General features: G+C 33.7%; 1 long non-coding RNA gene across 4 annotated transcripts; it reads left to right on the top strand.

Annotated features, from left to right (window-relative positions):
* Window positions 1-1,740: 1,740 nt before the first annotated feature.
* Window positions 1,741-12,329, top strand: LOC135967099 (uncharacterized). 4 transcript variants are annotated; one of them, XR_010580965.1, is made up of 5 exons: window positions 1,741-1,904; window positions 2,244-2,303; window positions 4,017-4,133; window positions 5,569-5,639; window positions 8,943-12,329. It is a non-coding gene; the product is annotated as an uncharacterized lncRNA (long non-coding RNA). The 4 variants fall into 4 exon arrangements; XR_010580964.1 differs by lacking the exon at window positions 2,244-2,303; XR_010580966.1 differs by lacking the exons at window positions 2,244-2,303; window positions 8,943-12,329 and adding an exon at window positions 5,990-7,546.
* Window positions 12,330-12,568: the final 239 nt, after the last annotated feature.

Here is a 12,568-nt window from a genome sequence, read left to right as displayed (position 1 = left end):
TCTCTTTCAGCTTACCTCAGCTTTCCACATGCCCTCTTCCGTAAGCTTTATCATTTCCAGCTTTTGATTTAAAGTGAGAGATGTGTGACTCTTCATTTCACTTGAACACTTAAAGGCCATTGAAGGGTTATTATTGGACTAATTTCAATATTGCTTTGTCTCAGAGAATAGAAAGACATGAGGAGAGGGAGAGAAACGCAGTAACAGCTGGTCTGTGGAGCAGTCAGAATACACACATTTGCCAATTAAGTTTTCCATCTCACGTGGGCTAAGTTTGTAACAATTACAGTAGTGACATTGATGACAATTGATTACAGATCCCTGTAACAGATATAATAATAATGAAAATGTTAGAAATAATCACCAAAATGTGGCACAGAGAAATGAAGTGAGAACATGCTGTTGGAAAAATGGTGTCAATATACTTGCTTGATGTAGAATTGCCATGAACGTTCAATTTGTTAAAACACACACACACACAAACACACAACATCTGCAAAGAGCAATAAAGTGAAGTGCAATAAAATAAGGTATTCCTTTATTTTTTATGTTAATATCTGCTTATTTAGTATTATTGTTTATCTGATGAGGCATATTGTTGTCCATTTATGGCATGCTTTAACTTATTCAGACAAATTCTGCATATCATAAACAACTATTTGGTATCAGAGAGATACACATTTTCCTTGGAACAATAAAATTACTTGCCGCATGTGTATAATTAGAAAATTGTTCTCTTAACTGTGAAGGATATGTATAAAGTAGAGCAAAACCAAGGCTATTATTTTTTAAGCTCTCAAAAAGTTAAAAAAAAAAAAAAGCACCAGGCAGTAAGTGTTTTGAGAACAGTAATTTATATTTGTCCCAAAAAAGAACAATTCATTTGCTTTAATAGATATCCATTAAAAAAAGAGATCATTAAGTTGGAAAGTTAATATCCAATATATTTTATGGCAAGATATAAACTTGGAATCACGATTTAGGTATCTAATTTTGACACGTGGACTTAAAAATTATAAATTGTATAAACTTCTAGTTGTTGTAGAAAACTTTCTTTGTTCTTATTTATAGAAATATAAAAATTGGCACACAGCACCAATATAATATGAATATTTCAGTCAGAAAATAAAAAAGGTTTTAATTATCACATGTCTCCTGTCAAAAACACCACAGATGTTCATCTAAAAAGGCATATTTTTAAATTAGAATTTTCTACAAATGAAAGTGATTCATCTTTTACTCCAGGTCTTAGACAAATTGTGTCGCTTCTTACATGATAATAAGCCACTATTTTAATTAGTAGTTGTCATTCACTCCAGCACACCAGTCTCTGGAAGAGAACAAGTAACATTTTGTACAGCTGCTCTCATGCTTTGCCTGTCATCTTTGTCCTGACTTTGAATTCCTCTCCCCAACCTTTTCCTCTCCTTTAGATAATCCCCCCCCTCCTCCTTTTCCTTACTCCCACTGAGCTGTCAAGAGTCAAAATACTGTGATATGAAATCATTGCCTCTATGACTCTAAAAAAAGGCAAGCTTGCACTAGATTTTGATCAAAGGGAATCATTTATAAGATAGATGCAGCAAAAAACCTTAGGGAGTGTTTCCCCCCCAGAGCATCAGTATTATGTGAAATAGAAAAGACAAAGAAACATATGTCTAAACACTTTTTTGCTCTTAATGACATGATGGATGTTCACGCTATATAATGTTTATTATTTTCACCTTGTTATTCAGACCACCTCAGAAAGATGTCTCCTATGAACATGTAACTCCAGTAAAAATGGGGAGAATGAAGGATGTAAGAATTACAGCTCTCAGTTTTGAAAGCAAGAATGAATGGAGAATGAAGAAAACTATAACTATTTTGCAGAGGGAAGAAGAGTTTTGGAGGAGATTCTTAAGGTGCCATCATCGGGTGATAAAAATTGGGGAGACTTCTTGACTGTTTGCAATTTTCCTTGCCATCATTCTTACAAGGGTGTATTTATGTTGTGCCACATCACATTGCAACCTTTGTCTCTACAGTAAAACATGATGTTGCTAGTGTTTAGGTGAGAGAAGCAGGCCACAGTTCTTTAAGGGAGGGTGTTTGGTTACTGAATCCCACATGGTAGCCTTTGCTGGGATCCCTCAAGTGAGAACTTCCACAGTAAGGTCATAGCCCAATCAAGAGGTTATCCTATCTGTCTTCAAGTTGGGTATCAAACATTAAAATTCTTATATCTCCTTTTTTTGGCAAAGGTATACCAACCAGAGAAAGTGACACCACAAATCCATTTCCGAGAAAGGATAATAATAAGAGTAATGGAAACGTGGGCCATTTTTACCTCTGGTTTTGGGGTAACAGTCCTGATGCCTTCTTTAGATGTACAAGGTGACATTTTAAAATTGTAAGGTGAAATAAAGAATGTAATTTACATAAATGAACTCTGCACCCAGATTTTAAAATGTTTATTTATATCCTGGTTTTGAAAATGTAGTCATTTCCTCAGTCTCTGGGCTCCTGTATAGGAAATGATACATTCATTTATAATTTATTGATTTAATTTTTAACTTTATAAAAGTGCACCCATTGCCATGGTCTCTGAGTGAATATAAAATACTAAACACATAACAACAAAGACAAAGTTAAGCAATAAAGGTAAACTGCAGAAATGTTATGACTTTGAGATTGTGAAGTCAAGGAGCCAAGATATTTTCAGATTAATAATATAAAGGCAATAAAATAAATTCCTACTTAGATGTTCACATACACACATAGAGAGAGAGAGACAGAGAGGGAGAGACAGGGAGAGAATCTATGATGAAAGCAAAGAAAGGCGGGGGAGGTAAGTGAAAGAAGACAAGATGATTAGTAGAATGAGGCGAGGAAAGTTAGAAGTTACAACATGTAGAATTGTCAGTTATCTAGGCTCTCTAAATAGGCCCTTGGCTTTGTTTGTTAGTGTCAGTTTGTATGTGTTTATGCATAAGGAGGACCATTTTAAGAGGATTATTGGATATGTGCTGGGAAAAATAAAATCTGATTAAGGCGGGATGTTGACCACGGGGACAGAACTGGAGTGTAGGCTTTTTTTCCCAGAGACAACACAATACCAAAAGCCACGGGTTGGGTGGGAGGTGGTGGGAACATCCAGGGTCAGTTTGTAGGAAAATTCCAGTACTGGAGCATAGGAGAAGGCAAGTAAATTGCAAAGTATAATGACTCCAAACGAGACAAAACAGAATGGGGTACTGTATTTTCTCACCAGTGTTTTCCCAAAAGCTAGCATATTCTCAATAATTACTTGTTAAATGAAAATGAAGGAACTGTGTCGGTTTGTAGTTTTTCATTAGATACTGGAAAGTTCCTGATTTATAAAATATTCAAATAGTGTTAAAGTGCGAGGGACAAATTATGCAAAGATTTGAAAAAGTCATAGTTGAAAAAGTTAATTGGATTTTAAAAAATATTTTTATAATATTTTAAGTATGAGCGTGAAAGATGTATGTGCATAAAGAAACGTCCCAAATACAAAGTAGTAAAGAGGATATATAGAGAGAATATCCTCATAAGGAATACGGTATGTATGTGTGCGCATGTGTGTATGTGTGTGTTTCTGTTTCCTTAAAGGAATGTGTTTCCTCAAAGTTTTACCCTTGACTAGTGTTGGTTCTGATGATATGTGTTATTTCTCTACACATATTGCATTGTCCCCAAAGGCTTACATCTTGGTGATGAAAGTAGAGGGAGTTGGCAGTAGCACAGATACTGTAAAAAATACCCTTAAAGCTCAGTAATTATTCTTAGGCAGATACAAGTGCCTGGCCTGAGAATAAGATCCAACTGTAATAATGAAAATTAAGGCAAAGATGCCACGGGACAAAGACCAAATATGTTGCTGAGCTCACCCACTCTCTTCCCATGTACTGCCTTCCAGTGAGCCTTGGACCTTTTCCTCTTCCAAGGTCAAAAAAATAAAAACAAATATATTTATTGAAAGAATGATATAAATCTATTTTATTTTTTTTCAGAATATCAAGGGTCTTCATTTACAAATTAATAAAAATATGTGTTCTATTATCTGAAAGAACAGAAGAGAAAAATTCAGGCTAAAACTGTGGAATATGAATTTGAAATAAAATAGAAATGTAAGTATTTTAAGTAAAATAGAAATATAAATTTTCCAGTCATGAGGATTATTATATACTATGATGGTTTATCAGAAGAAATTACAGAATAGCTTTCCTTGGAGGCCTTTACAATGATTTTTCATTGAGCATTGACTCCACTCTTCAAAAACATTTTTGTCCATAAGGAGCTGGATTTAATGAAATACATCAGCTTTGAAATAAACTGAAAAAAGTAAAATAAAAACTTACTTATTCTCCGTTTTTTAAAGAAAGGCCTGACATTGTTTTAATAATGTACTCTGCAAGTAATTTTAGAATATGTTACGTTACTCAGGGATCAAAATAGCGCTCTGTTCCAAAAACTAATACTGATGTTCACCACTTGTTGTCTACTTTACTCAGGTTTGTGGATCTTATGAGTCTCTACTTTGGATTAATATACTGAATAAGTCATTAGAGACATGTATTTCTTTTTTTTTTTTTTTTTATTATTATTATACTTTGAGTTGTAGGGTACATGTGCATAACGTGCAGGTTTGTTACATATGTATACTTGTGCCATGTTGGTGTGCTGTATTTCTTTAGTGTCATATTTCTATTAATGGGATTTATTCATATTACTGACACATTGGTGATGTAAATTTTTCCAGGATTATGCTTTCATTTAAATGCATGTATTTTAAATTTGAAATGGATCTCTAAATTATTTTTATTTCCCCTTTAACATTAGAATATTGCCTTTGTGCAGTTGTGAGTATGGGTTAGAGAGGAGCCTTTGTGACCAGAAAACTATATTGACTTTCAGTTCCTTCTTGGAGACTACAATACTTTCTTTCAAATGGACTTGTTCTGGCTGACTTATTGATGAATTTCCATAATGATGCAGTCATTTAAATATGTATGGACACTATACATATATGCATAAAGATACTTGATTACTTGTGTACATATATAAGCACATTTATTTATTTTTTAGACAAGAGTCTGGCACTATTGCCCAGGCTGGAGTGCAGTGGCGCAATCTGGGCTCACTGCAAGCTCTGCCTCCTGGGTTCACGCCATTCTCCTGCCTCAGCCTCTGGAGTAGTTGGTACTACAGGTGTCTGCCACCATGCCCGGCTAATTTTTGTATTTTTAGTAGAGATGTGGTTTCACCATGTTAGCCAGGATGGTCTCAATCTCCTGACCTCGTGATCTACCCACCTCGGCCTCCCAAAGTGCTGGGATTTCAGGTGTGAGCCACTGCACCTGGCCACACATTTTTGAAATTATTTTTTCCATAAGTTAGATAAAACATATCTATGATTTAAAAAAAGAAAAAAACAAAAAACAGAATATTAGGAAGAAAATGAAGCTTCTTCACTTTAATGCAAGGCATCTATAAAAAAATCTATAGTTAATATCATATTAAATGGAGAAATACTGAATGCTTTCTGAATGCTTTCCCACTCAGATCAGAAACAAGTCTCACGATTCTGGAGACAAGAAAGTCCACAATCAAGGTGCTGACAGATCCGGTGACAGGTGGGTATCCTCTGTGTATCCTTTGTAGATGGCCATCGTCTGGTTGTATCCTCACATGGCAGAGAGAGAGAGAGCTCTCATATCTTTTCTGATAAGGGCCCTAGTCCCATTCATAAAGGTGCTACCATCATATCTTAATAACTTCCCAAAGGTCCCACCTAAAAATATCATCACATTGTAGACTAGGCATCAACATAGGAATTTGGGAAAACACAAATATTCTTTTCGTAGCTCCCTCTCTTACCACTATTATACAATATTGTATCAGGATCTGAGTAAGCATAATGTCTAGAAAGGAAAATTTAAAGGGCAAAGGAAAGATAAATTTCTTTTTATAACTTTTATTTTAGGTTCAGGCTTCATTGGAAGGTTTGTTACATAGGTAAACTTGTGTCATGGGAGTTTGTTGTGCAGACTATTTCATCACCCAGGTATTAAGCCTAGCACCCACTAGTTACTTTTGCTGATCCTCTCCCTCCGCCCACTCTCCACCCTTCCATAGACCCCAGTGTGTGTTGTTCCTGTCTTTGTGTCCATGTGTTCTCATCATTTAGCTCCCACTTATAAGTGAGAACATGCAGTATTTATTTGGTTTTCTGTTCCTTTGTTACTTTACTAAGGATAATGGCCTCCAGCTCCATCCACTTAGTGCAACGATTGTTGAGGACAGTATGACAATTCCTCAGACCTAAACACAGAAATACTCTTTGACCCAGCAATCTCATTACTGAGTGTACACCTAAAGAAATATAAATCACCTGTCATAAAGACACATGCACGTGTGTGTTCATTGCAACACTATTTACAATAGTAAAGACATGGAATCGACCTAAAAAAATCTATTTTGTTTTACCTGTAGTAATTTCTAATTATTACATGATTGCTTAAATATAACCCCAAATAATTTACACATGAATTACTATAATTAATTATAACATTTACTGAGGCTACAAGATTCAGGTTCAAGATACATAAATTCACTGTATTTCCATAATATGCTTGCAGGGAACAATAGAAAACTGAATTGATGAAATATTTGATAAATCTAACAAAACTGATGAGCATACTGAAAATAACAGAACATTGTAAGATTTAATTAAAGAGCTAAGTAAATGGGGAGATATATTTTATTTATGAAGCATATCTAATAAGATTTTTAAGATGGCAATTCTAAACTGACCTGTAAACTGCATTTTTATGCAAACCTTAGCTGGCTCTTTTATTTACCAAAAAAAAAAAAAAAAAAAAAAGTAGAAGACCTGGAAGAGACAAAATAATTGCGACAATAAAGGAAAATTGAAATAGACACTATCTTATTTTAAGTCTTTCTGTGTAATCAAATAATAGTTAAGACAATTTGGCTTTATTGTAAATTGTAAAGATAGATCAATGAAACAGATTAGAACATGCTAAAACAGACATATACATACTAATTGTTTTTTGAAAAAAAATTCAAGGTATTTCAATGGAAAATAATAGTATTTTTAACAAATAGTACCTGAACATTTGGACATACCTATTCAACAATGAACCTTGACAACTTTTACCCCATACTATAAACTAAAAATGGATCATAGACCGAGATGTTAAAAGCTAATACTATATAACATCTAGAATAATATATACGAAGATATCTCTAAGACTGGGTAGAATAATAAAGCTATCCAAGAAAAATGTATATATAATACATAGTTTTAGAAACTGATTCTACTCATAAAAGCATGACCATAATAAAGATAAAGAACATGTCAGTCACTTAGTGTTTCCTGATTCCTCTTATTCCCAAACAAACAGTGATTTGCTTTCCGTCATTGGAGATGAGTTTGCATTTTCCATTATTTTATATAAATGAAATAAGAAAATAGGTACCATTTTCTTGTCTGACTCCTTTCACTCATTAACATAGGTTAGAGACTCATCAATGTTATTTTCATTACTTTAACAAAGTTTTTTAAGGATTATGTCTTTTCTTTAAAAATATTTTTATTTATTTTATTTATATTATTTTATTAAAAATAAGATTATGAAATAAAAGACGTCATTGTCTTTTATTGTTGAGTAGTATTTCATATAAGTATACCACAGTTTGTTTGTTCCTTCATCAGTTGATGGACAGTTGGTTTGTTTCTGTCTTTTAGGTGTTTGTGAATAAAGTTGCTGTGAACATTTATGTATATGTTTTTGTGAGAATAAATACGTTTTTATTTTCCTAGTTGAAATGCCTTGGAGCAGAATGACTACTACATGCTATTTAATTTTTTTTAAATGTCAAACTGTTTTTCAAAGTAGTTGTGCCATTTTACTTTTTCACCAGAAGTATATGAGAGCTCTGATTCCTTCACATCATTGCCAACACTTGGTATGGTTAATCTTTTTCATTTTAGCTGTTTGATTGGTGCATAGTGATGGCACTTCATTGTGGTTTTAACTTGAATTTTCTTTCTTGTAAACTCGTATTATTTTTGCTGCAGGGATACATGTGCAGTTTTGTTAAATAGGGAGACTCGTGTTCCTGGAGTTTGTTATACAGACTATCTTGGCACCAATGTACTAGGCCAAGTACCCAATAGTTATTTTTTTCTGATTTTCTCCCTCCTCTTCACTCTCCAAGCTCAAGTGGACCTCAGTGTCTGTTGTTCCCCTTTTTGTGTCCATGTGTTCCCATCATTTAGCCATTTGGCTCCTACTTATTAGTGAGAACATACAGTATTTGGTTTTGTGTTCCTGCATTAGTTTGCTAAAAATAATGGCCTCCAGTTTCATTCATGTTCCATGTTCCTGCAAAGGACATAATCTGGATTATTTTATGGCTGCATAGTATTCCATAATGTATGTGTACCACATTTTCTTTATCCAGTCTGCCGATGATGAGCTTTTAGGTTGATTCCATGTCTTTACTATTGTAAATAGTGCTGCAATGAACATATGCATACATGTGTCTTTATGGTAGAATAATTTATATTCCTTTGGATGTATACCAAGTAATGAGATTGCCAAGTAATGAGATTGCTGGGTCAAATGGTAGTTGTTTTTAGCTCTTTGAGAAATCACCACACTGCTTTCGACAATGATTGAACTAATTACATTCTCACCAACTGTGTATACACATTTCCTTTTCTCTCCATCTGTGCCAGCATATTTTTTTTTGACTTTGTACTAATAACCATTTTGACTAGTATGAGATGTTTTCTCATTGTGGTTTTGATTTGCATTTCTCTAATGATCGGTGTTATTGAACTATTTTTCATCTGCTTGTACACTGCATGTATGTCTTCTTTTGAAAAGTTTCTATGTCCTTTACAGTAACAGTAAGCCAAACAGCATGATACAGGTGCAAAAACAAACAGAGTTCAGAAATAAGTCTGCACACCTATAACCATCTGACCTTCGACAAAACTGACAAAAACAAGTAATGGGGAAAGGACTCCCTATTCAATAAATGGTGCTGGGATAACTGGCTAGCATATGCAGAAGATTGAAACTGGACCCCTTCCTCACACTATATACAACAAATCAATTCAAGATGAATTAAAGACTTAAATGTAAAACCGCAAACTATACAAACTCTGAAAGACAGTCTAGATAATACTATTCTTGACATAGAAACTGGCAAGGATTTCATGATAACAAAAAGATGCCAAAAGCAATACAACAAAAGCAAAAATTGACAAATGGAATGTAATTTAACTTAAGAACTTCTGCATAGCAAAAGAAACTATCAACAGAGCAAACAGAAAACTTTTAGAATGGGACAAAATATTTGCAAGGTATGCATCTGATAAAGTTCTAACATCCAACATCTATAAGGAACTTGAACAAATTCATAAGGAAAAAACAACCCCAATGGATTTTCTGATGACGAATAATCCTGAACAATAATCCTGAACACCTTTTCATTTGCATATTTTCCATCGATATATCTTTAGTGAGGTTTTTTCCCCAATAATTTGCCATTTTAAAAATTAGATAGTTTGTTGTCTTGAGTTGTGAAAGTTTTTATGTATTCTGTCTTTTACAGATACAAGGTTTGCAAATTTGAGATTCCTTTTACTCTCTCCATATTGCATGTTTCCTACTAAAATAAAGTTGTAACTAAAGAGATTGAACTACTGAATACAAACTAACAAATGCATGATTTTAAGACTTTTTAAAAACAATTATGTAATGTTAGAGCAAATGGCTATTACTGAACTAGCTGCTTAAAGAAATTGAGTAAAAAATATCTCTAACCATACAAAAAAGAGTAATATTGCAAAAAAGTATAGAAAGGAGGGAAAATTTCTCTAACCTTAAGCAAGACATTATACTGTCAAATTAAATCTTTAATTGTGGTCTAGACAGCACTTATTTTAAAAGACTTTAGCATACCCTGTACAATTGTTAGATTATCAAGACAAGGAAACAAAAAATCTTTCTGACAGAGAGATAAAGTGTATGACTTTTCTGCACTTTAGCTTACTGATGTAATCTATTATGGCAATACATTTTCTGATATGGAAAAATTAACACATTCCTGACATCTGTTTCTTCAATGCATATTCTTTTTCTGGTTTCTTTCTCCATCTTATTCATGTTTTAGTATTTATTTAGAATCTGCTAACTGTCTAAAACAAACCAAAAAAAAGCTTTTACCTTGAGACAGACAGACTGTCACTCTGTTGCCCTGGCTGGAGTGAGTGCTGCGGTGTGATTTCACCTCAATGCAACTTCCACCTCTTGGGTTCAAGTGATACTTATGCCTCAGCCTCCTGAGTAGCTGAGGTTACAGACGTGTGCCACCATATCCGGCTAATTTTTGTATTTTTAGTAGAGATGGGGATTCGCCATGTTGGCAAGGCTGGCCTTGAACTCCTGACCTCAAGTGATCCACCTACCTTGGCCTCTCAAAGTGCTGGGATAACAGGCATGAGTCAGTACGCCCGGCTGTCAACTCTTACCTTTTCTGATAACCTGGAATAGTTTCATGATAATTTTTTTTTTTTAAGAGATTAGAAAAACCTCTTCTGTGAAATTATGTTGTCCTGGAGCCTTTAAACAAAATGCACACACATGCACTCTTTAATCACCTTTCCAATCTCTTCTAAAATCACTTGTATATTTTAGTGTGCTTTTCTTTTTTCTTGGGTCAATTTTGGAAATGTATATTTTACTAAGATATAATCTATTCTATTACAGCTTTTGCTAGAATCACCAAACATGTTGAATCATAGTATTTTACATTTGTAAAAAGTCGGTTGTGACTGAAGAATATTTACCAAATGGAAACAGAAGCGGAGAAGATCACAGACAGTTTACATTCAGTATGATGAAAAATAGAGAGCCACCATGCTCTCTGTTACTTCTCCTAAGGTTTTCAATCCAGTCAAAATGCCAGTGATGACTTTTTTTATTCCTAACAGATTGCATTTTCAATTTGATTACAAATTCAGAGGAGGAAAAAACATGACTTGTCAGCCCCCTTAAACCAAAAAAAAAAAAAAAAAAAAAAATTATTAAAAAGTAATAATAGGGACCATGAAAGAGCAAGAGTACATACAACCTATCTAATATCAACCTATCTAATATGTATGCCTCTTCAGCACTGTACTGTGTTCAAGATCGAGCATAAATAAAAATGTTATTTTTCAATTTAAAAGAAAATTTAAAATTAATACAATTATCAGTTCATCACTTTACCAATTAAGGTATTTATTAATCAGACATCTTCATTGTCATTAATAGTTCATTAAGAAGGTTAAGTTATTTAATGATAATGAATATCTTGTGAGCAATTTCTATTAAGCATCTACCATATGCAGATTTTATGCTTGACTTTAGGGATTCAATGCTGTGCTTTTTCATATTACAATCCTTGAAGAGCTTATGGTCTAGTGCTTGTTACTGTACTATAGGCTATATCAAAGATAAGCCTTCAGAGATGATTTAATTTGAATTTCTTTTAATTAAACAAATTAAAAATTATCTATACTGTTGAAATACTTGTTTTCTTCAACTTTCTCTTGTCCTTTGCATTCTACATTTATTGGTAGAAATTTGAAAAGAAAAGAATAATGCTGAGCTCTCACGTTTGGGGGAAAAAAAAAAAAGGAATGTTGATTCCTCAAAAATACTATTCGTCCGCATAGTCTGTTTGATACGCTCAAGAATACTACCAAGAGGCCTCTAGCGGTTAAACTCATTTTTTTTGATTAATGTATTAAGCTTCAGATCTGGTGCAGCACACTGATTTCATCAGCACATCAAGGGGCATTAATATCTCAGAGGTATCTACACATGAAGCAAGCTCTGAAGATACTTATAAATTCAGAGGCAAGTGATTAACTCACTATGAGAACTATAATTGTCACAGGACCAACATTTGCACCCCTCATGATCAGTCTATTTTCTCTCTCTAGGTAGACCTACATAAGCTGTTCAGTCATATTCTGAATGTCAACCTACCTTTCCATAAAACATAATTATCGTAGGTACCATAAACACTTCAGGTTTATATGACCAGTAATTGTATTTGATCTGAAATGCCTAAATGGACACAGTTCTGCCAATAATGAGCCACATCCACCTGTGATCAAACAGAAGGGCTGGATGGATCCACATGATGTATAAAAGAAAATTGTTTTAATAAAAATAAAAAATAGTAACTGTATTAATCAAGATTCTTCAGTGAAATAGAGCAAATAACAATTTATTTTTTTCCCCACTGGAAAATGCCTTTTGTTTTTCCTTTTCTGTCTCCCTTCCCTCCCTTTCCTTCCTTTCCTTCCTTTCTTCCTTCCTTCCTATTTTAACTGTTGACTAGAGAGATGCTTATTATTTCTATACAGAGCACTCCATTATTTTTCTCCCTAAACGTTTCACGGATTCTCTCCTAATGAGATTTCTGTCACGATAGTTAGTTATATTTTCGTTGTTGCTTGTCTTATTTTGAT

The sequence above is a fragment of the Macaca fascicularis genome, chromosome 14 (genome assembly GCF_037993035.2).
Source record: "Macaca fascicularis isolate 582-1 chromosome 14, T2T-MFA8v1.1".
NCBI lineage: Eukaryota > Metazoa > Chordata > Mammalia > Primates > Cercopithecidae > Macaca > Macaca fascicularis.
The sequence above is the reverse complement of the archived record's forward strand: the minus strand, read 5'-3'. Positions and strand labels throughout refer to the sequence as shown.